At 38.9% G+C, this 22,666-nt stretch overlaps 1 protein-coding gene across 8 annotated transcripts in view; it reads right to left on the bottom strand.

The window, feature by feature from the left end:
- The window catches only part of LOC105668370 (uncharacterized), a 195,090-nt gene that overhangs the window by 16,599 nt on the left and 155,825 nt on the right, over nt 1–22,666 (bottom strand). For all 8 annotated transcript variants that reach the window (XM_067359234.1, XM_067359233.1, XM_067359237.1 and 5 more), the window contains one exon: nt 2,390–2,457. The gene's annotated coding sequence lies outside the window, so the exon portion shown is untranslated. The remainder of the gene's footprint in view (nt 1–2,389; nt 2,458–22,666) is intronic.

Raw genomic sequence — 22,666 nt, 5'->3', positions numbered from 1 at the left:
ACTCTGATTATAAAAAATGCTGCTGAAGTAATATCGTATTCGACGGAGTACATGTATGCACGCGCGCGCGTGTGGGTATGCTAAAAATTTATCAACATATAGTTTTCGTACAATTATAGTAAAAAAATATTTAAAACTAAAGATCGTTATTTAAAAAAACTTAAAATGAAATAAAGAATTCGAAGTATTTCTTTCAAAATAAAAAGTGCTTGTTTGGAACGATATGTGTTGTAACAATTATGCGATGCAATCGAATATCGATAATCATTACAGTGTGAAAATATTTAATATCTATATTGTATTTATATTAATAATTAAAAATATTTTAGCTGATATGTAACGTTCGCGTTCAATTTTTAGCCGTTTCAACAAGATTCGACAGAAAACACCAATCGTATCAATTTCTCATCATCAATAATTCATATATTACATTACGTTTCTTCCAATATGTATTTAATCTCCACGTATCTGCGCTCTCTCTCTCTCTCTCTCTCTCTCTCTTCGATACACTTCGAACTGCATTATTCGGAAAGTTCCAAGTTTCGGTCGAATATTTACAAGCCCATGTGCTGGAGCCCGCGAAATTGCATAAACTTTTCAAATAAGACCGAATCTTATAAATTTGCGGCCGGGACATTGTCCGCGAAGTTCCCGTGCCACGTCGCGTGGGCGAGGAGGGGGGGAGGGGGGGTTATTAACTTCGGGTCACACGAAACTATCAGAGTACCTTGAAAGTCGTTTTCGCACTTCTGTACGGCAACGTATAAAACTAGTCACCGCGAAATTCACGTCCGGCACATTACAGCTTTCTTGGCTGATTAGATCATGCAATTTACAATTTGATTATAATATCATCGCGTTCTGTCGTCGCGCTTAGGCTTCTATCCTACTATCAGCATGCGGTGTGATGAAGAGTATACTTACGCGATGCATAAGTACACACTAGAGAACTATACAACGCTTATACTCTCTATAGCCACAAAGCTTAAAATAAATTTTGCAGTGCTAAACTCATTATACACGAGCTATCGCTAAGTGTAGCTTGCTTAATGAGTATTATGATGATGAAAATTTCAAAGGCGTATAAAGCGTAGAGACAGCTGAAAACCGAAAATGAGGTCATTTAGCAAAATATATCGCGGCTTTGTGCTTGATAAACGTATCGTTATTTACGATAATGCCTGAGTGTTCATATTTACAACGTCGAGACAATCATATTCTTTTGTACAGTAGCTCGGTATTTTGTTCGTAATAATGATCATACATTTAATTCGCAGAGAGAGAGAGAGAGAGAGAGTACGCGAAAAATTGATCCCAATTACTTATTTCAAGGCAAGGTTACACTTTCAAAAGCTACAAGAGTTTTTTGTTCTCCAATAGATCTTTAATCTTCCAACGTCGAGATCGGTATTTTGTTGCATCTAATGATCCAGCTAGTGAAAGATTTAGCTTTTTCAGTTTTCCGTATCTATCTACCTAAGCGCAGACAGCCAGGATTACATCCTGATTACTTTCTTTCGTTACTCTACAAAGGCTAGATAAATAGGAGAAATCCTTTGACGGTACATGACAGTACAACGTTTTTAATAAAACGAGAATATGTGGTCGATGTTCTCATGTTTTCCTTTCTTCCCTCGCTTTGTTTCTATTATTGCCGAAGGGCAACACTGACAAATACCGACATTACTTTCATTGGTTTCGTTGTCATATAATGGTCGTTTCTCGGGCATGACATGCTTTGTCATTCGATTTGATGCTGATACGATTTCTGATAGCGGGTATATTCTTTGCTAACGTATAGCGTGTTCGAAATGAAGATCAGAGCGTTATCGATTTAGACAAGATATCAACTGAAAGATGAATCTTTTCTTGACTTATCGTACAATGTTTTGTATGTAATATAACAAATATAGTAGCACGAAATTTATTACAATTATCATTTAATGAATAATTATAGTTTCATAAATAATTATGCGCAATTTTGCATATAATATTAAAATTCTTATTTGGAATTTTGTACGCAATATGTTTATATCTCTTCAGCTACATTTTTATTATATTTTTCTCCTGGTTATACAATATTTTAATGAATTTGAAGATCGATACAAGATGCTATTGCATATATTAGAATCGTATTTAATGAATGATCGATTATTTAATATAATGAATAAATAATAAAATTAAATAGATTCACAGAGCGATAATAATGAAAAATAGAATCTATAGAAATGTATCATATTTCTGTTCTTTCTATAATATCAATTTATCATTATACAAAAATGATGTACGATTAATATAATAATTAAATTATAAATGTTCACTAGAAAAGTAAATATTCTGTGTATATTTTGTGAATTAAATATTTTAATTTATTAAAAATTTAACTTACGTTCGCTCTAGTTCACGGTAGTCTAACGTGTACGATTCCACCGAATGCCACTTTGACCTAGGATGGTGCTGGAACAATAAAAACATCTACTGTCATATTTTAAACAAGATAATTATTAAACTGACCGTATCGTAACGATCAGTATTTACCATTTGCGATTAATACAAATGCATACACAATTCATATTTCGAAGCAGCATTAAAATTATTTTAACGATGCAGTTTCAGTTATTACGTGTGTAAAATGCGCATCGCGAATTATCGTAAAAATAAATTTACGTATTGTGTGATTTTTATGTAAATATTCGCGTTAAAGATAAATATATATTCAATGCGTGTTAATATTACATATATATCATTCGGCGCAACGTATAGTCGGCTGACAAAATTTCGTTTGTACACGTTGGTAAAAGCTAGGAGAACAAAGAACATGTTTTTCCTATCTCGATAGGAGTCCGCAGAACAGCGAAAACAATCTCCGGTCCCATGTACGATACGGCAAACAACGAGAAACGAAAAAACTTTCTGTTAAAGGAGAGTAAACGACGTCAAATCGATCGCTGTCGCGTAAGCCGCTTTTTTTGCCACGAAAATTCTGGTTTAACAATGCGCACCGGGTAGCCGAGAAAAAGTGCAATAATCGTTATCCGTGCTTGTTTAAAAAAAGGAGCGATAAAAGTGGCATATGGCAGCCGTTATACTTGATACCCCGATGGATTGGATGCGGGATATAACTAAAACTCCACGTATATATGTATTTAACGATACAGAACAATTCTAAAATAACTGCAAAGGAGTTTAATTATGATGATAAATGTATATCATATGTATGTCATATATTGTTTTGTCACATATTGTTATAATAATATATGTATCTCTGGTTTGAAATTTTGATAATCTCGTATCGAATATCTTATTTATTTCAATACATATAACATTGCGCGCGCTATGCACGCGTCATTTAGCTTTCAACATATCAAATGTAATATATGATAAAAAGAAAATATAACTAATGGAAATAAAATTTAAAATTTACGTTTTATCATATTTAATTCTATAATCTTTACGTTAATAATTAAATCTATGTAATCATCAGCAAATTATTAACAATAAAAAAATTATTATTAAAAAAGTTATTATATTTATTTAAAAATTTAAAACATTTCTTTGTAATAATCAACTTTTCAATATCAGCTGATTAGTCCATTTTTTTAACTTAAAATATAAGATTTCAATGCATCGCAATAAAAAAATGTTAATTCTAAAATTCTAGGCTTATCAAATGTTATGATAGAAGATTCTAAAGTATAAAAATGAGTAAAATGTATATTTTAACATTTAAGATCATTTTTTTGTTTATCTCTATTTTTTTATCTACTAAATGTTGAATATAACGGAAGATAATATTGATTTTATGAAAGTTCTACAATTCAAAAGAAACCTTTCAGATTCCTCTATAGCAGGGGTGCTTAACCGATGCCAGTCGTTGGCGACGTGTTTTTTTGATAGATCTTTTTCACATTTTTACATTGTTTGATTCTATTATAAAATTTATGTTTCTAATTTTAATATTTATTTTATTTCTATTTTGACACTTATTTTGTCTCTATCGATATGTTTAATAAACATAAAATCATGGAAACGTTGAAATCACATTCTAACGTTATATTTTTTCCCCAGTACATGGAAAGATCGTGAAGTCGCTCTATTAAAAAAGAATAGCTCGCATGTACAAAAAGATTAGGCAGCACTGATTTATAGCGTTCAAAAGTTAACGAAAAGCTTCTGTCTAAATGAGAATCGTTCATGCTATCTTTTTCTCGCAGAAATTAGCTCGCATTTTCCAGTTGCTGAAGACGGTTAAATACTAAATTAACTATCTAGAAATCAATTAAAGATACTAATTTTTCTTATAACAGTACGCACTTAATGAGATTCGGAAAGTTAATAATTAATTATCGTGTTGTTAGTTAGCGAATATTCTGCAGCAATGAATATTGGAAAATGCTGGGCTAAATCCACTTCGTTGAGTTTATCGATTTTATTGGCGCGAAAGAAAAATTATTAATTACATCCGTGCGTTATTTCTATTTCGCGTTGTCACAATTTCATGTTCGTCGATCAAAACTTTAAAACGTAACGAACTCATAGATTGCGTATATTAAATGTAATTAATCTCAGATATTGAATATCCGCATTTTATAATTGCGTTAATAAAGTGACTGCAATTTATTTTCCATCTTTTTATGTATGCATATTTATATAATTAGATACATATATTATGTATGCGGATATGTGTATTAAAAATTATTGGATTGCATAATTATGTAAGATATATATCATCGCTAATGTAAATGTGTAGCGTACTATGATTTCATTTTCCGAGATGATGCTTTAAACTACAGTTTAAAGAAAATTTCGCATTAAAGACGAAAGCAAAGCCTCGTTACGCGAGCGCGGGCGCGCGCAGTTTTCTTTGTTCTCGCTCGATGAGCAAATTGGGTTTCAAAATCAAAGGATAGCTTTTTGCAGTCCACCCTGCGCATAGATCCGTCTAATCGGATTGCCGCGAAGATACAGTACGCGGTGCATTTTCCTCTCTCTCTCTCTCTCTTTCGTATTTCCACCCTTATTTTATACATATATTCTTCTTCTCTCAATTTCAAATGCGAAACATCCTCGCGACTCGTTCACGCGCACCGGCTTTTTCCTCGGTTCCTCGCGCGGTAGCCAATATAATGCGAATTCAATTATTACTTAGACGGAAAGTGAGCAGTCAGGTAGGGCGCACTCTCGCGTAGGATAGCAAAGAAATACTGCGGAGAGAAAACGAAGCAAACGCGCGTCGGTCCGGGATGGCCGGGGGGGTGGAGGCCGCGTCGTAGGAAATACGGGTTGAAGATGCAGGCTACAAGACCGGAGAACAAGCAGAAAGGATCAGCAAAACGAAATGCTGCGCCGAGTCGTACATTCTGTATATAGCTGCAGAAAATAGTTGAGAGTATCATCTTTGCGTCGTAAATATTTCAGATATTTAGAAAGAAAATCTTACGAACCGATAAATGCGGAAGAAAAATAGAAGAATCGATTGAATTAACATGATAAATTTATTTTCGTATAAAGCTGATTTTTATCATATCCGAGTTTTTATTGAGATTGCATCCCGCAGGATACAAAGATCAATCGAAAGTTAATAGAAGATTGATCACTTCTGAATAGCAACAATATGCTCAGTAGTTATTCCTAATAGACGCGAACATCCATTATATTGATGTGTACATTGCCTGAAAATCGACATTTTGTTCTTGATATCACGGCGCGATTAAAATTGATTTCCCCGTGTAACGTTAAATGAAAATTGATTGTAACCGACCTGCCCTTCTCTCGTCGGTTATGCAATTTTGCACACCGCGAAATAACGTACACGCGATTGATCTCTTATCGCTCGTGGTTTTTTCATAACGGCATGTGTCAACCTTCCCATGTCGCGCCGGGCAAATATTTGTCGAATTCATAGCAAAAACACGTTTCAATGACACGCTCTATATGAAAACCAGACGGCGACGAAATTTATACGTTGCGCGGCCATTCGTGTACGTCGTTGCACAGTATCGCTATATATTTCCTACGTCCCTGTACCACTGTCAGATGCAGATGTGGGCTATACGCCGTCGACGGTCATGCAATGATTAAATTAGAAGTAAATACAGAAACACGTTAATCGCAGCAACGTCTGTGATGGTTTAAGTATTTATTATTGTCGAAGATGATCAATTAGAAGTTTAGTTGGATAATTGCCTTATTAATTCACTAAATCATTCATTTATTTACCGAGCTATTAATCTCTCAGGGTGTTATTTTTCGAAACTTTACGAAACACTGTGAGTGACAGAAATTAATTATCATGTTAGACAATGTTGGCAACTCTGAAACAAAAATCCAATATTAAACACTGATCTATTACTGAAAACTATTTCGGCCGCAGACTTAATTTATGACGACGTTATGATCATTAAAAAGTATGCCGTCATAAAAACTACGGTTTGTACGTGACGTTCATTTATCTACAAGGCTGCTACCAGCCTGTAGATAAACTAGACATAGCTATTTCTTTTCACATCCCTTTTTCTCGTTCCTAAAATTTATAATGGATTCATAATTCTTACTTACGAAACACGATATCAATTTCTCGTTGTGTTTCTAAAAATAACAAAGACGCGAATAAAAATGTATAAGTAAATTGTAACTATTTATTAGGAGGTTGACATGTCTCTTCCATCATGATCTATTTACAGCAACGCAATTTTTTCTTATGTGAGACTACATATTTTAGCTTGTGATCGTAGTATTTTTTTTCACAGAGATGACATATTGCGTGTAATGTGACAGTACATGCAATATACACGGCACTATGGTTAACACGTACGGTATCGTGTTAACAAAACGGGCACTTTATAAAATTTAAAATTTAAATAAATGTACAATGGAGATTTAATTATGCATATTTAGACGTTGTTATAAATCATTCAAAACTGCCATACTATCCGTCAATGTAAGTGATATATGTAATATTAAGCTTTAATTTTCTACAAATTTCATTATTCGAAAGTAACATGCTTAGTGGCGTGAATAAAATACAACAACGGAAATACGATTTTTAATTTTTATAAAATAAAATAACATTTATTTTATATATATAAAAAAAAAAAAAAAAAAAAAAAAAAAAAACAATGGCGCTGATTGCATAATACATTTTTGTGGAAGGAAACACGTAGAAAATATTTCATTCATGTAACATTTCCGCAGCGCTAAATTGCTGAGCGTTGGAGCACTTACGACGATGTAATCGGCGTACACGCAACTCGACGTGATGCAAGGAAAACATGGTTCGGTGAACTGAATTTCCGCAAAGCAAACACTATTTCAACCCCGTGTGTGAGAGAGTTATAGGTCGACGACGGTGTGGCTCGAGAGTATTTCGTCATTGCGCGTATCATACCGAATCTTGCGGCAATAAAAAAAATAGCATCATGACGAGCACGTTATCATCGCGGGTAACGAGATTCTATCCCGCAGATAGGACCTAATCCGCATCGTGTAGAATGATGGATGTGTTTACGCGACGCTGCATCGCGTAGCTTGCAGGTTTTCCCGTCGTTCCTTACTCGCGGATTTTTATTTTGAGGGCGTTGGCGCGTTCGGAAGGCGGCCAAAAGCGCCTCTTTTCGAGGGGAAACCCCTTAAATTTCGCTCGTTGTAACGTTTGCCAATGATGGGTGCCGTCGTAGCCTTGAGCGAGCTTAACACCTCGGTTATTCGCTAGAATTGATTCCGGCTGAGGTGGAGCGAGAAAGTCAGTGTTTATTCAGGAGCTCTGGAGAACTGCGAGATGGGTGAGATTGAAACCGAACTATTTTCAAGTGCCCGGTCCCCCTTTCCCCCCTCCCTGCCCGCGCTGTTGCTCGGGCGAGCTCGCTGCCGCATATTGCAAATCGAATTCGATCTGCGCTCGATATCCTCGTAATCCGTCTGCTTGGCACCTAGCGTCTTATCGCGAGCCACGTCGAATACGCCCGCCGCGATTTATTTCGGTCAACAAATCGCGAAGAATTTCTCGATCTCGCGGGTGAATCGGCCGTCAGGCCGTGAATCAGAAAGTTGCGGCGGGGGAGACGTCATCCGCCGAAAAATATTCACCCGTACTTTCCACGACACGAGAACATGGAATTGTTCACCGCGTTACATATGTATTATTAAAGGAGTTCGCATTTCATACATTCTTATATGGGTTGTCCGCAAACCCATTCAAATTCCAATTTTGAAAAGGTTTGGCAAGCGCGCCGTGCATACAAAAATCATTCTGACACGTATTTTCCGTTGCTTCTTCTTCCCCAATGTTTAAACTTAGACGTTAAAAATAAGAAAAAGAGGAACATGTCGTTTCTTTTTTCATCTTTGCATAGAGGATAAACGTCAGCAAATAAAAGTTTTATCATAAAGCGAATTTGCGCGCTGTGTTGACGATTAAATGAAATCTGGGAGCAACCAGTGTAATGGGAGGAGATGAGTTAAGGGGAAACGCTACTAAGCTTATCGTTGGTGTCGTAAGTTTTAACTAGCTACATGCAAACAAGCAAAAGCGATGAAAGCTGAGGTATTAACGCGAATAACAAGACTAGCCGTAGACGCACATGGGAACGTAATTAGCCCCTAATTAACCCAGCAAATAAGGTGAGCCCCGTTGCTGGGAGGCATCATCGTGATACCATGCGCATCATTTCTAGGTTGAAAACAATTCATACATCGCATTGCTTTCGCTCGCTATATTAAAAGTTACGTCATAATATTTTGTGCAATAACAAATGTGTTCCTTTGAAAAAAAAAAAAAAAAAAAAAAATAAGTAAAGTGTAATAAACGAAAAACTTTAAAAAATGTATGTTTTTATGCGTTAATAAAACCTTGCATAATATGCAAACAGTTGAAAATATTAAGTCTTCTTCTTTCCAATTTACGCGGAATAGTAGTCAGAAAAACTTTATAAAAAACAAGCGTGTAGGAGGATAAGATAAGAAACTTTACGACTTTTGAAGACTCAGTTGAAGGCTCATGCCTGTGCCGCGTTCTTATTCTAGAACGGCGTACGTAAAATTTCTGCTTTAAGTATCATGTAATACTCTTTTTCTATACTTTACAGCGCAGCATCAATTTCATCTTTTTCACGTTTATGATGAACATTAAACGAGGCAAATAAGAAACATTTTCATGAAACAAATTTCATTTCCAACAATAATATATACAATCTCTTTATTGTTATTATAATATCAAAATGTGTATTACAGGCTACGGCAATTAATCTTTAAGAGGGAGATCTATTTGATGGTCACAATAAATTTTTTATCACCGTGCATTGTATATCACAAGGTGTGATATTCGCCGAGAAAAGTTATGCGAAAAATTCGCGGCGGAAGCAGAAGAAAAGAAGCGAACGTGACGCCGGCGGTGTACGAAAAGCACGGAAACGTTAATCTCGTTTCGTACACTCATAATTTTTCGCGCACATTACCTGAAGTAACGCTTACTTTCGCGAGAATGGGAGAACTTGAGCCGCGTACGGTTAATTAAACGTCGCCACCAGTGCTGCGAAATAAATTACGTTCGCAGCTTGGCCTCGCGTGGATTCGATGACGTCATCATTGGATGATGCATATTGTTTCTAATGCGAAAAAATATGAAGCTGTTGCGTCATGTTGTAAGAAAAATTCAACACAATTTACACGGATGACTAATTGAATCGTTTAATCTCGATAAACAGTTATAATAAAATAATATAACTATATTACAGTTATAATACAGTTATAATAATAATAAGACGCGTTTGATCTTCTCTGTGTATAAAATGTATCCAAACACAATTGTACCTCGTTAAAACACAATCTATTTTCCACTTTATATTTCCCGTTTTATATTTTTCTCCAATTTTTTATTGAAAAATAATCGTCGTTTCGGATCATCTTTTTTCTCCTCGGCTGTAGAAAAAATTGCCAACGCAAATACCGCCGTTGTGGTGCATTATGTATTATGGTCCTGTTAAAAAGTAGAAACAAGCACGGACCACGGCGCTCTGAGAGGCGCCACGAGGCGCCGAGAGGTCGTTGGGAGGGGCAGCGGTCGGGTCACGGTTGCGAGTGATACCACATCATAGCCGTAATACTAGTTAATACGCGTCGAACGCGTCATGTATTCAGGGCGGAATATCGTGTGCGCGCGCGTTGCAACGTGAGTGCACGTAGATAGAGTAGAAGCGCGATATTCCCGAGTCGCGAGAGGAGAGAGTCCGCACTCGCTGGTGTGCGTTCGGTCGAATGTCGACTATGATGGTTGGGCGGGGCACGAGTCACTCACAGCTGTCCTCCACATATGAACACGCATGCGAGGCATTAATCATATCGAGAACACTCAACCTCTTCGGATTATCCCCTCGGATTTCCCTTCCTCCGTCCTACTCCCACCCCTTCGCCCCGCTCTCTGTCGATTCGTCTCGCTCCCGCACGCTCGTCCTCGCTCTTTGGTTACCTCTACACCTCCTGGTGCAAGCTCGGTTAGCCTGGTGCAAGCTCGCAACGTCCACAGATCATGCACATACGCATACACGGCGGTCTGCCACCGAGGGCACGTCTACGAAGAGCGGTAAGGGAGGAACGCGCTGCTGAGCACCTACGACGTGCGCTTAAAGTCAAGTTTAATGACGATGTCCATCACAGTCTGCGGTCGTGTGAGAATCTACAGCGAGCGGGCGGGGCGGTCGGTCGCGTCTCCGCTTTTGCAGCTTTTCGTAGATTGGCTCGCCGTCGTCGGCCGAACTTTCTCATCGAAGGACCTCTCGAACCGGGGGACGGATCGATTAATATGCGCGCGGGATCCACCCCCCGGCGAGAAGTGCGACGAGAATAAACCTCTTCGGCGTTTACCTAACGGAATCGGAAATGACTTCTTGAGAGAATTCAACTATGGCCGAATCCCTCCCATTCTACGGATATGCATTGTGGATTCGAGGAATCATCAATGGATCTCTCCAATTTTAATAGTCTCCTTGCTTAATTATTTTGTATGATTTAAATTTATAGTCCTCTTGCAAAATTATTGTATCGTATCAAGTATTTTCGTATATAGAATATTTCGCGATCTAAATTATTGATGGAACGGCAAGTTGATCGATATCGGTTTTTCTGAAGGAGTTAGACAAATGAAAAAATAAAAAACGCGGGTCACGCGGAAATTCGATACAAAATTTTCTCAACACCGCTTTTATCCCCGGCGGAAGGAGTAAAGTGAGAAAGTGGACTTCTTCGTCGCTTCCATCTCACGTGAGGTGCTTCTACGCCGAAAACACGACATTTACGATCGCTTCTCGCATGTACGTTCATTTCTCAAGTGGGGAGACGTTAAAAAGAGAGAGACAGTTTACCTTCGCGTAGACATCGCGAAAACACGCCGTGTACTATGTACGTACGGCGTTATCGATCGCGGAGCATCGTCCGGACATCTAATACTTGAGAGTCAAACATGCTGCTGCCACCGAAGAAATCACGCTGGAAATGGACAGCAATTGTTTGCGGTTCTATATTTGGCAAACCACGAACATATGTGCATCAAGTGCCGGTCTTGGAAGCATCAGATGTGCAAACACGCGCATCTTGGATGCTCGGATTTCTGATTCAAGAACAAACAGTCGTGCCGTGCAAATTGGAAAAAAATATATGAGCAGTAGTAATTTTGCAATAAAAGAAATGCAACAATTTTAAACGCACTTGATGTCAAATAAAAACCACTTGTGCGAAACGAAATTTCGACAAAGTATTTTAATGGAGAGTTTGGTGCTTTTCGCTTTTATTTGTGAATTTGCTCAATTTGTTTTTATGGTCGACCAGTGGTACACCTTGGCACAAAAACAGCGAATTGGGAAGAAATACTTTCCCCGAAAGAGGCCAGGGACGGTGTGCCCTCGTTATTGGGCGAACGTGCGGATGTCATGCTGAGCGTTCCGTCTCTGTTCCTCCTTCTCGCTATTTATGTACATTTTACTCACCTCCGCCGATGTGCGGTAGTATGTGTAAATTGACCGCCCGTTACATCGAGCCTTTACGGCGAGGCGTTACGAGGCTTTAACGCTGCATCGTTAACGTGTACTAACTTAAGTAAGCGCAATAACGCACGAGCGGCCTTTTTCAAGGCGAAGAAATGCGATCAATAGCGATGAGAGCTGAGAATATCGTCTTATCCGACACGCGTGAGATATTTTTAATCTCGCTGTGCGTTTCTCGAGACTCGAGTTATGAAGAGAGAGAGAGAGAGAGAGAGAGAGAGAGAGAGAGAGAGAAGTTATCGATTTATAATTAGAAGCAATTAGAATATTCAATAACTTATTTTCGGTTGTGGATTCACTTATCTATTCATTATCATTGATATATCGAGTATCAATTGTCGCTCTGAATTCTGCAACACCTGAAGGATATATCTACCAATACGCGCTGTTGTGTGCAACATTAGATCCCTTAGGTATCTGATATGTCACCGGTGACTGTACGGATTCACCCAATGATCGTTAGGGTAACTTTGCAGTAGCTATAGGCATCAAGGCCGCTTTTGGACACTTTCAGCCGACTATCCGCTTCATGTAGTGTTTAAGCTGCACGATGTGCAGAGTGTGTTTCGTTGTCAGTTTCCTTGCACACTGTCTTAGAGGTTGCAGGACAACGTCCGTAACAGGCTTGCCACAGGGTTGGTGTCAGACGGTAGACCAACGTGTGTTACGTACTTGATTTTAGTAATGCCTTGTAATTTCGAATTGTGTTAACAATGTTAATGTCGTTTAAATATCGCATTTTATTTGACACGAAAATTGTGGTGAAATATTTTTAACATTGCACCTTGCTGTACGTTTTTAAACGCAAAAAGGGAACAATTATCGTAAAAAAAAAAAAAAAAAAAAAGAAAATAAATAAATAAAATGACGTATTTTATTTAAAATCTTTAGTCGGAGCAATGTAGGTTATTTTATGTCACAATCAAAATTGTTATATTAACGTTGAATTTTGCATTCATCTGCAAAAATACATTTACCAATACGCGCTGCGCTGTGCAATATTATTATCGATCTCTAACAATAGTGGCAAGTTGATGATGCACTGTTCAATTATTTAATATTATATATATGGAATCGTATCCGCTTTGGTGCTATAATAATTATATAAGTGATGTTCTTTAATAATTTAAAATATCTATAAGTAATGATACTAACAGAGTACGGAATTCTGATCACGGTGAAAGCACTCGTATAAAGCCGATCGTAGCTTTCTCAAGTGCAGCTACAAGTAAAGATAAGGTAGTGGCAAGCACACAACGAGGCGAAGAATGCGCCTTTCGTGCGCGGGGGAGAAGGGCGGGCCGCTTTGTATCGTAGTGACCCGGGTTGCGACGAGCGGGTCGTTGATCTGACCACCATCTCCTCCCCCCCCCCCCCCCTCGTCAATCTCTCTCACTCCCTCCCGCGCTCCAGCAACGGAGTAACGGAGTACCGCGGCTTCGGTTACTTCCGCGCCGGTATCGGGCTTGCGGGTGTCTTTATTATGCCACGCGGGTTTTCGCGAAATTACGGTGGCCGGCCGCGACCTCCGTGTACATCTCGACCCTCTTTGAAAGCCAGCCCCGCTGGCTGCTGCCGATGGGCGCAAGAGGTATCGCGCGATCGCGCCTGAATACGAATCGCGTGATCTGTGTCGCGTTATCCGCGCCACGGTGACCGCTTGCCGGTTCCAGATACGAATTTGGGGCGACTGCGCGGCGACAATCGTCCCCACGGGTGATGCAGCCAGGCGTTCGCTATTTCCCGATAACGATGCGCAAAGATACATTAGCGCAATACCGTATGACTATAAATGAGAAACGATTAACGGGGATTGGCTTATTATACACGGCTGCGGAAAGGCAATTTGCTCGGACAAATTTCGTTGCTTTAATTTTCTACTTATTTTTCACGTCGTTTCGATGTGTATCACTTTTTTCGATCGCACGATCTAACAGCAATGTTTGATAAGTACAATAAAGTTAAATATTTAATAGTTAAAATAAAATTAATTTTAATATCAAATATTGTTAATTGGAAATTGTAAATCTTTTCAGTCCTCTTAACCACAATCCAATGTGTTAAAGTTGGAATGAGTACATGCGGTAATTTTGAAAAAAAAAAAAAAAAAAAAAAACGAATATTCAACTTGTCAGCTGTGAATATGGTAACAGACATTAGTTTTTTGTTAATAAATAGCCAATGTTGAAACGTATTTCCCCTAGAAGCTCCAGAATTTTTTCATTTTTCTAAACTTTTTATAAAGTTAGATATCAAGAGCTTTCGACCGTGTAAATTTCATGAAAATTATCTTCTGCCCCGAGGCATTCCTGAGACTTCACGGACTAGATTCCTAGTAGAAATCCTCTCTCGTTGCCTAAAAAAGACGAAGACGGAAAATTGGAAGTAACCGAAGCAAGCTTCGCAGCTTAAACCTTCACAAACATTTAATGATTATTAATTTATTACTACTATATATTTATATAATCTACGTTTTATATACTTTTATACAATTTTTACTAAAACGATTACGAGAAATGTGAAAGCAGTCTAGTTTTAACAGAAATGCATATTTCACAGCAAAATGTTACTCAACGTAGATTGTGCTTATTTACAGACTGGTTGGCAGACTCGCCAACGCGAGCACAGAAGCACGTGCGACACACGTCGACTTTCTACGCGTGGGCGCGCGAATGCACGCGCACTCGTTGGCTAAATAAACATGCGTGAAGACGCGCGTCGTTCCAGACTCCGCGGCGTCGTCGGAAAACACACCGGGTCGCGGATAGTCGAACCGGATGTTAACAGCTGCCTGCTGTCAGTCTAACCAAAATGTTATTGCATACCTGCGGTCTCATAATGAAACATTTTAGTTTGCATTAAATGATGACAAGATAACAAAATGCTGACAACGGAAACAGCGAGTAAATGCACATTGGAAATCCTGTCTGTTAAAGATTGCTTGAAAATTGATTGACGTTCGTAAAATATTACGTACATGATATTTTTAGAAAAATTATCGTTGCCAGAGAACGATTTCTTTAAATTTTGTATGAACTTTTTGCACATTTCATGCGCGCATGCGTTCGTAATATTGCATAGTCATAATATTGCCCTACATATCGAATTGCGGAGTCAGCAAAAGATTGTATCGCTCACGCTCGTGAGACGTTTTCAAAAGAGAAAGAAGGAGTAAATGACTATTTTACAAGCGATGTAATCTGTCTCTTTTGAAGCCTGTAGAAAATACGCGCGCGCGCGGTCCGACTTTCTGGTCAAAAGAATGGCAAAAACCACAGAGTTTAACGTGTCATTACTTTGTGCTGTTGAAAATAAGACCTTTAGAGGCAGCGCGAGTGCGAGACTTCATGGCTTTTAGTTTTGAGCATCACGGATTTTCTCGTTTCCCTTTAGAAATGTGATCTGAAAAGAGGGACAAAATTGAGATTATCGCATCGCGTTCTGAAAGCAGATTTAACCGCTCGAGAAATGAACATCCTCCGGTAGAGAGAGGCGCCGTGCTTCTCCGTTGACGACTGAATTAAAACGGATGTGCGGTGTACATGAAGAAAGAATGAATATAAAATGGGGAAAAACGCGTGGATACGTATAACATTGTAGTTATTATACGAGTTAACTGTTGTTCTTTGATGCGAATTTTAACATTAATAGACGTATAACTTTTTGCTAAATTATAGATGAATCTTTTCTGAATAATATTATACGAACGGGGTTCTCACGCAATACAGAGTCCATTAAGCGAGCAATTTTACGCATCATAATTTAATTATGAGTTCGATTGGATTAAAAGTGATCATTTAAATATGTTTCAATATTCATATTTGAGCCACTAACGGCAATATATTCCGTTGAAAATTGGATAGCAGATGCTTTGAGCATTCGAAACTTCCGACAAATTTTGCGATTATCGCATGATGATTCAGAAGGGCAGTAGTTCGAAGTTGTGTGATTACCACGTGCCTTTGCACGCGAAAGGAACGAGGTTGCCAGCTTAGAGAATTCATGTGTACGCCGGATGTGGTATTCGCATCTCTTGCAAATTTCAACTTTGCGCGTATTGCAGAATGTCGAGTAATGCTGTCGAGTGCTACAGTACCGCTCGCTACGTTGCACTCATCGACGAAAGGTCTGTACAAGCCATTAGACGCGAACGGCGGTAGCTAAATGGCACTAGGAAGGAAAACGAGGACTGCACGCCGCTCAAAATGAAGGTTGCACATTTCCGGTACCGCGATGAATCATGATTCACGCGGAGTACTAAAAGACAGACAAACCAAAACACTTGCGAGCGCGGTCGAGTGAATCAAATTGATTGAATCGTAAAAGTATTAATGGGGAGATCGTTTATGCGCGTGAGATCGCTGAACGATTGTTGCCGCGGTGTCCATTAATCCTTAAAACGACGCGCGGACAAGTTCATTTTCATTTAATGAATAATTAATAATTGTAGTAATAGGTAGACGAATATTGGTAGACGATACTAATGATGAAATTCGAAAATACTTTTCGCAGCAACCGCGAGAGTTCCCGTAATAATTAATATTCGAGAACACCCGATCTCTTCTGTGCGATAATGATATTTTAACACAGTATTTCGTTTGTCGCCTTCATCTCGGGTCGGTTAAAACTCTTGCGGCCAGCTCATCTACATTTTGCGACTTATATACGTAGTCGGTACCGAGCATTATGCGCGGACTGGCTCGAAGCGTTTCTAGTGATACGCGTTAACGAAGCGAATTATGAGAGTATAATGTTACAATATAACAGTTAATGGCATGTTATCGCGGTAGTGCACATAACTAAAATTTCACAATCAAAATGATAGAATGTCTCACATAGCAACAAATTATTGCGATTCAAATTATTAGCGTTCAAAGCGTAATAATTCATGTATATTCTCTTATACTCGCTATAGCTGTGCGATCACTTTTATTAATCCCTTTCTCGTGGTAGCAAATTTAAATGGACAGTTATTGCGGAGTTTAGTCTTTTATCCTATCGCTGTGGAGCCTGCATCATTTCAATATTGAGCGCAATAAAACATGAAACAAAGAATATGGAGAAACGTGATTGACGCGAGTCCGCGTTGATAATGCGATAGTTTCACATTTTTACGCTGCGTTAATTCTTGCCGCGAGCCGCGAGATTAGAGTGCGAATAGTAATTGTTCGTACAATATTTATTTTGCGCATGTAAAAGAGCAATATTTCCGAGGCAGACGTTTTATCGCCGACTTTATTAGGTCGTTTATTACAAATATGCCGACTGCGTACTTATCTAAACTAGGTGCATCCTTCTGTACAATTTCCAAGATTAGCAATTGCCGGTTCGTTTTATGGAAGTGCTCATACTTACTACGGATATATGCGAATGTACAGCCCCATGTAATGTAAAACATTAATAAAAAAAAAAAAAAAGAAAATATATATATAGCGAACGTCATGCAAATATTACATAATAAACATGCAGCCGTGCATGAAAAACAATAAAAGCAGGAAACAGCGTGTAAACAGATAATTCAATATTAGATGGGAGCGTTTTGTTTACGGAAAAAAGATCTATTTGTTCAGAAGATTAATTCAATTGCTGAAACAGAAATAGCTATATTTCGAGTGACGATTTTTACACGCTAAATCAAGCGATATTCGTTGCGCGAGTCAATGATATTCCTCTCTCTACGATAAAATCCATAATTATGTACCGAAACCGAGTCGCGAACATTAGCAATGTCGATGATATACCATCATTCGGACACGTTCGAGCATTGGACATTTTAATGTTACGGTTAGCCGGTGCTATAAACAAACCCGCCATACCCTGAAATGAACGCGCGATGCGAGCTGCGCGGAATTACTGCCAAGCGTGATTAATTAGCGGACGCGGCCGTAATTCCCGCATCGTTCTTTCGCGGTTCTAAAGTGCGCTGTTTCGCGTTGTATATACAACATTGCTGCCCTATTTTGAAATACAGATTGCCGGTGGCAAGTGATATAAATCAATAGCCCGGGAGCGATGGAATTACATCAGACACACCGACCTGAATGTAATACTTTTATACACGCTCATATAAATATGTTTTCATAATTCACTACATTTTTTGTTACAGTAATCTATATAAACATAAATGTAAATTTTAATGTAATGCGCTGCAATTCAGGTCACCAACATGAGGTCAGCCTGCAAAAAGGTACATCAAAAAGTCAAGCAAACTTGAAATTTTAACACTTTTTCTCGAAGGGTGTTCGTCGCTTCTTCTTATGACAGCTTAATTTTCCGACTACTCTAAACGTATCGCGATGCCAGCGTGTGACGAGAAACTAGACACAAAACAGGAACATTGCTCATACCACTAGCAGTTGCGCGACAGTTCTTCTTCATTAGTTAGTTCTAGCAAATTTCGTGTCACGATGCAGAGGCGCGAGAGTGCAGCAGAGTATTGGCTTCATCAGAGCTGCCGTCACAAAAATTCATTAGCTTTGTGCAACCTACGCCCGCTTCCTACTTCAGGCTTCTGAACTCTGCGGACTTTCTCCATGTTACATCCATGTATTTACAGTCGCAATACACAGCGTTACGTTTGTCGTTGGAGTGCGGATTGCCTTTCCCGCGCCAGTTTCAGTAGCGAGACCATTCGCAATTAGCGGAACTTCAAATACAGCCATTTCCCGATGTTTGTCCGCTCCAAGTTTACTTGTCTCGTTTGTTTGAGAAGAAACGGAAGGAGAGACATCGATACTGTGTCCTATTTAGACATCGATTATCGAGACATCAATTCTCCGAAAGATTGATTATACGGACATACGAATAAAAATTGTTAATATAAATAGGAATTCGCAATTCTGACAAAATGTTACGTTGAAGAAAATATTACGTTGCAAAGTTATTTCTAAAATTATTCCAAAGATCATCCAACGACTTTCCTTCATACAAATTGCGCCATAGTATTCTTGCCGAGTTTTGTTCATCCTACAGAGAAACATGGGACACATGAAATATTCGAGTGTTAAAGAGTCAGACGAAAAGGGAGCAAAAGTTTAATTGCTTGATTATCATGACAATTTGAACTCATTCCGCGGTCTTGGCGCGGTATGCTCTTCGTACGCGCCCGGTGCATAATACCATATGTAGGTACGTGCTCTATGTGAGAAGACGCATTTAGAGTCGCATTACATAGACAGTGGTCGGCGGCGGAGTGACGCGGCGTAATTGCCACGGCAATTACTGCCGACACATTTCACATGCGCGATGTAACAGCAACGCGCTGTTTCGTTGCGCGGTTCAAAATTTCGGTGTTGGTCGACACGCTCCAACTGCAAATGGATAAAAGCAACGTCTGTGCGAAAAAGCGATCGCCCGACTGCACCCGGTGTGTTGCACTGACACACACATTAATGCTGACAAATTTGATCTCTCCAATGTTCTCGCGTCGTGCAATCGGGAGATTAATCTAGATAACCGCGATATAATAACATTTAGTTTCGGCATGTAACGTCTTTTAAACGAGGTTTCGACGGAATAATCAATGCCCGAAATTAAAAGATATCGATTGAAAATCAATATTTTAGAATACTTTGCGATATCACACTTATTAAATTCATTAAAGTGACATCTTGCCATTAAATCTTATATTTATAGTAAAATCAAGCAGCGAGCGCGTAATTTTACGAAATTTAATATTCATCGTTGAAATACTGCAATTTCACATCGTAAAATTTACGAAATATAGTAATATATATCATGTAAGCGTCCATGGTAGATGCGAAGTGAGCTGGCAACAGCGTCTAATACCACCCGAAACGCAGCGGTATACGTTGAGCGTTGGAGGTCCGGAAATTACACGGTGTATCTTTTTCTGATTATAATTAATGGACTGGGTATCGCTAGTCGGCTTATATTAAGCTGCGCCGCACCTTCCGGACGGCGGATATTTAGCCACCCACACAGCCGCGTTGAAATTATTATTGTCGGGCTAGTAACGCGCGCGGCTCAATCTATTTAACGGCACCCGAAATTTCGGCGTTATCTTGCCGGTTGTGTGTAGTCAAACGCACTCCCGTTCCTCCGACCGAGAACCCGCGGAAACTACTAACTTAGCCTTGCCGTCATTTCCGGTCGCTGGGCATAGCTGGTAATGCGAGGCAAAGCTTGTTGGGCTGTAATGACGCCTACTAATTGAGATGGATCTGTGGATTCTTGAGCTGATTAGGTGACGAAAAACACTGCTGTAGCTTCGTATGTTTATTTTTGGCGTGTGTGCGTACGTGCGTGTTAAGCGTAGGATTACAACTGATAATGTTTCATATAAACGTGACGATCAATATCGTCCGTATATGACGAATAAAATCAAGAGGTTCGTACGTGTCTCTATCGTGATAAAATATTTAATATCGTTTCACACATATTTTCGTCAATGTTCTGATTTTTATGTCAGTCCATAAATTTTTATATCAGTCCACACACTTCCTGACACACATTCATCTTCGAATTAACAATTGTAATTTATAGACCTCAAATATAAAGTAATGCCTTTTTCGTAGTCTGCATCTATGTATTTCTAGTGCACACATAGATATTGACTAGGCAATATTTCATGTCTCCTGTGTCACGACATTCGACAAACTAACAATGTAACGGTAGACGTCAAAATTGTGCGTAAAATAATTCATGCAAATAATTAATAATGCAGTGAAGAATTTTAAAAAATATTAGAATATCTCATCATTTTCTCGGAAAAGTGGACGTTCCATCGATCTTCTTATTAATCCCGATCACGGTGCGCTCTTCAATTTTATTTTCCTTTCTGTAAACTCGTTCGCTCTCATTTTTCTCGCGTTGCTTCCTTTTTGGGCACTGTTTGCTTTCTGAACACGCACCCACATTTTCCTTCACCGAGCCATCATTACTTAGAACCGACTATCAGCTCCGAGCGTGATATCTACTTAAAAATCTTTATAAATGACATAAAATCGATCGCCTATTTTTCCTCTACCCTCAAAAACATTTAAAAAATGCTAATTGCTGTGTCACTGTTAAACTCATTGTAAACGATTTATATCTCTAACTCATAATAGAATTTAGAACAAAGTTTAATTCAAAATTTAACGCCAGAATTAATAGAGCTGTGCCGCTAATTTTGTTACAAATTATGAATATTATCGATCGTCTACAATAGATTTAAAATTAATTATTATATCTTTCTTCCATTATTATCCGCGATAAGTTAACAATATTTTTATCATAAGAATATAATGTAATACTTATTTAATGTCATCCCCAAGATTGATAATAATCAAAACAATTGTGTTCTCACATTGATTAGTTTTTCATGCAAATATAATTTTGCCCTATAAATCATTTATATGTTGATATAAATCGCAGTATAGCGGACAAACGCGACTAATCAATACTGAAATATCCTCCGGGAATATGACGGGAGCGCAACGGTAATTTTTTATTAATTTTGATTGACAACGCTGGCACACTGTCTCGATGTGTTTCCAATTTATCATAATAAATCAGCGGAAAAATCTGGCGTAGCTCTTGTTTTATCTCCGTTAACTGTGTGCGCGATGCGTTACAGGATATATGTTTCAGAACAAAGAGAATAATAGTGTAGCCCGGTAATTTTCGTCAATGGCTTTTCGTCATTCGATCAACATCGCATTTATTAACCACCGTCTATTGACCCGCTAAAATTTTAATGCATAAAATTGCGTTGATTACGCGCGTGTCAAAAAGATACGATAAAATTCTTTCATATCTTCGACGCGATTATATTATGCTCTTGTGACAATACAAGGACAAGGGGATAAACACAAGACCGGGCAAATTCGTGTCCAAATACACTTGTTGAGATCCCGGACCACACGCATGATCGGGCATAATGAAGCGAGATCTAATGTGGATTCGACGTGTATGGTCAATTGTGTTGTCTTCGATTAAACACACACCGCGGTTCACCTTTGATCAAACATCGTTAACTGTATCGCGTCAGAATACGGCAAGTGTGCGGACGCCATAGTAAGGAGCAGTGCAACAACAGGCGGATCTTATAGTGTAGCGACATAATCTCACGACAGATCGGGGACTCGTGACCTAGTATATGTTCACGATACCGGGCGTACACGCCGTAATCTTTGGTAATCACCCTCAACCCACTTCGTACGTCCCTTGTTCTTTCCGCCGTAATAACGTCCACTTGAGAAAATTGCCGCGCATATTCGTCCACGACGGATATAGAAAACTCCGGGTTACGTTCCGTGTCTCGTTTGCAGACACGGATAATAATGCCGCCTCGCCGCCGCTAATTTCCAACCGTAAAATTCGCATGCGAAAACCCTGTCCGGCAGCACTCTTATTTTAATCTAATGTCTTGTTTTTTTTCACTCAGAACAGCAGTAGAAACAGAGGTGGACATCCGGCGTGCTACACGTGTTTCGCGAGAGAGCGAAATAGTGTTATCGTTTACAAGTTAGGTGAATCGAGAGCGACAAATGTGTTAGCGGATGTTAATCATGCTAATGGCAAACTAAACGCGGTTTGCCACGTGTGCCTATGGATCGTCGGAAAATCTGATTGACGTGTATGCGTTGCACCTGCTTTGCGGTGACGCATGGGCTCGATGCGGCCGATGT

The sequence above is a fragment of the Linepithema humile genome, chromosome 7 (genome assembly GCF_040581485.1).
Source record: "Linepithema humile isolate Giens D197 chromosome 7, Lhum_UNIL_v1.0, whole genome shotgun sequence".
Lineage (NCBI taxonomy): Eukaryota > Metazoa > Arthropoda > Insecta > Hymenoptera > Formicidae > Linepithema > Linepithema humile.
This window is presented reverse-complemented; position numbering and strand designations above follow the sequence as displayed.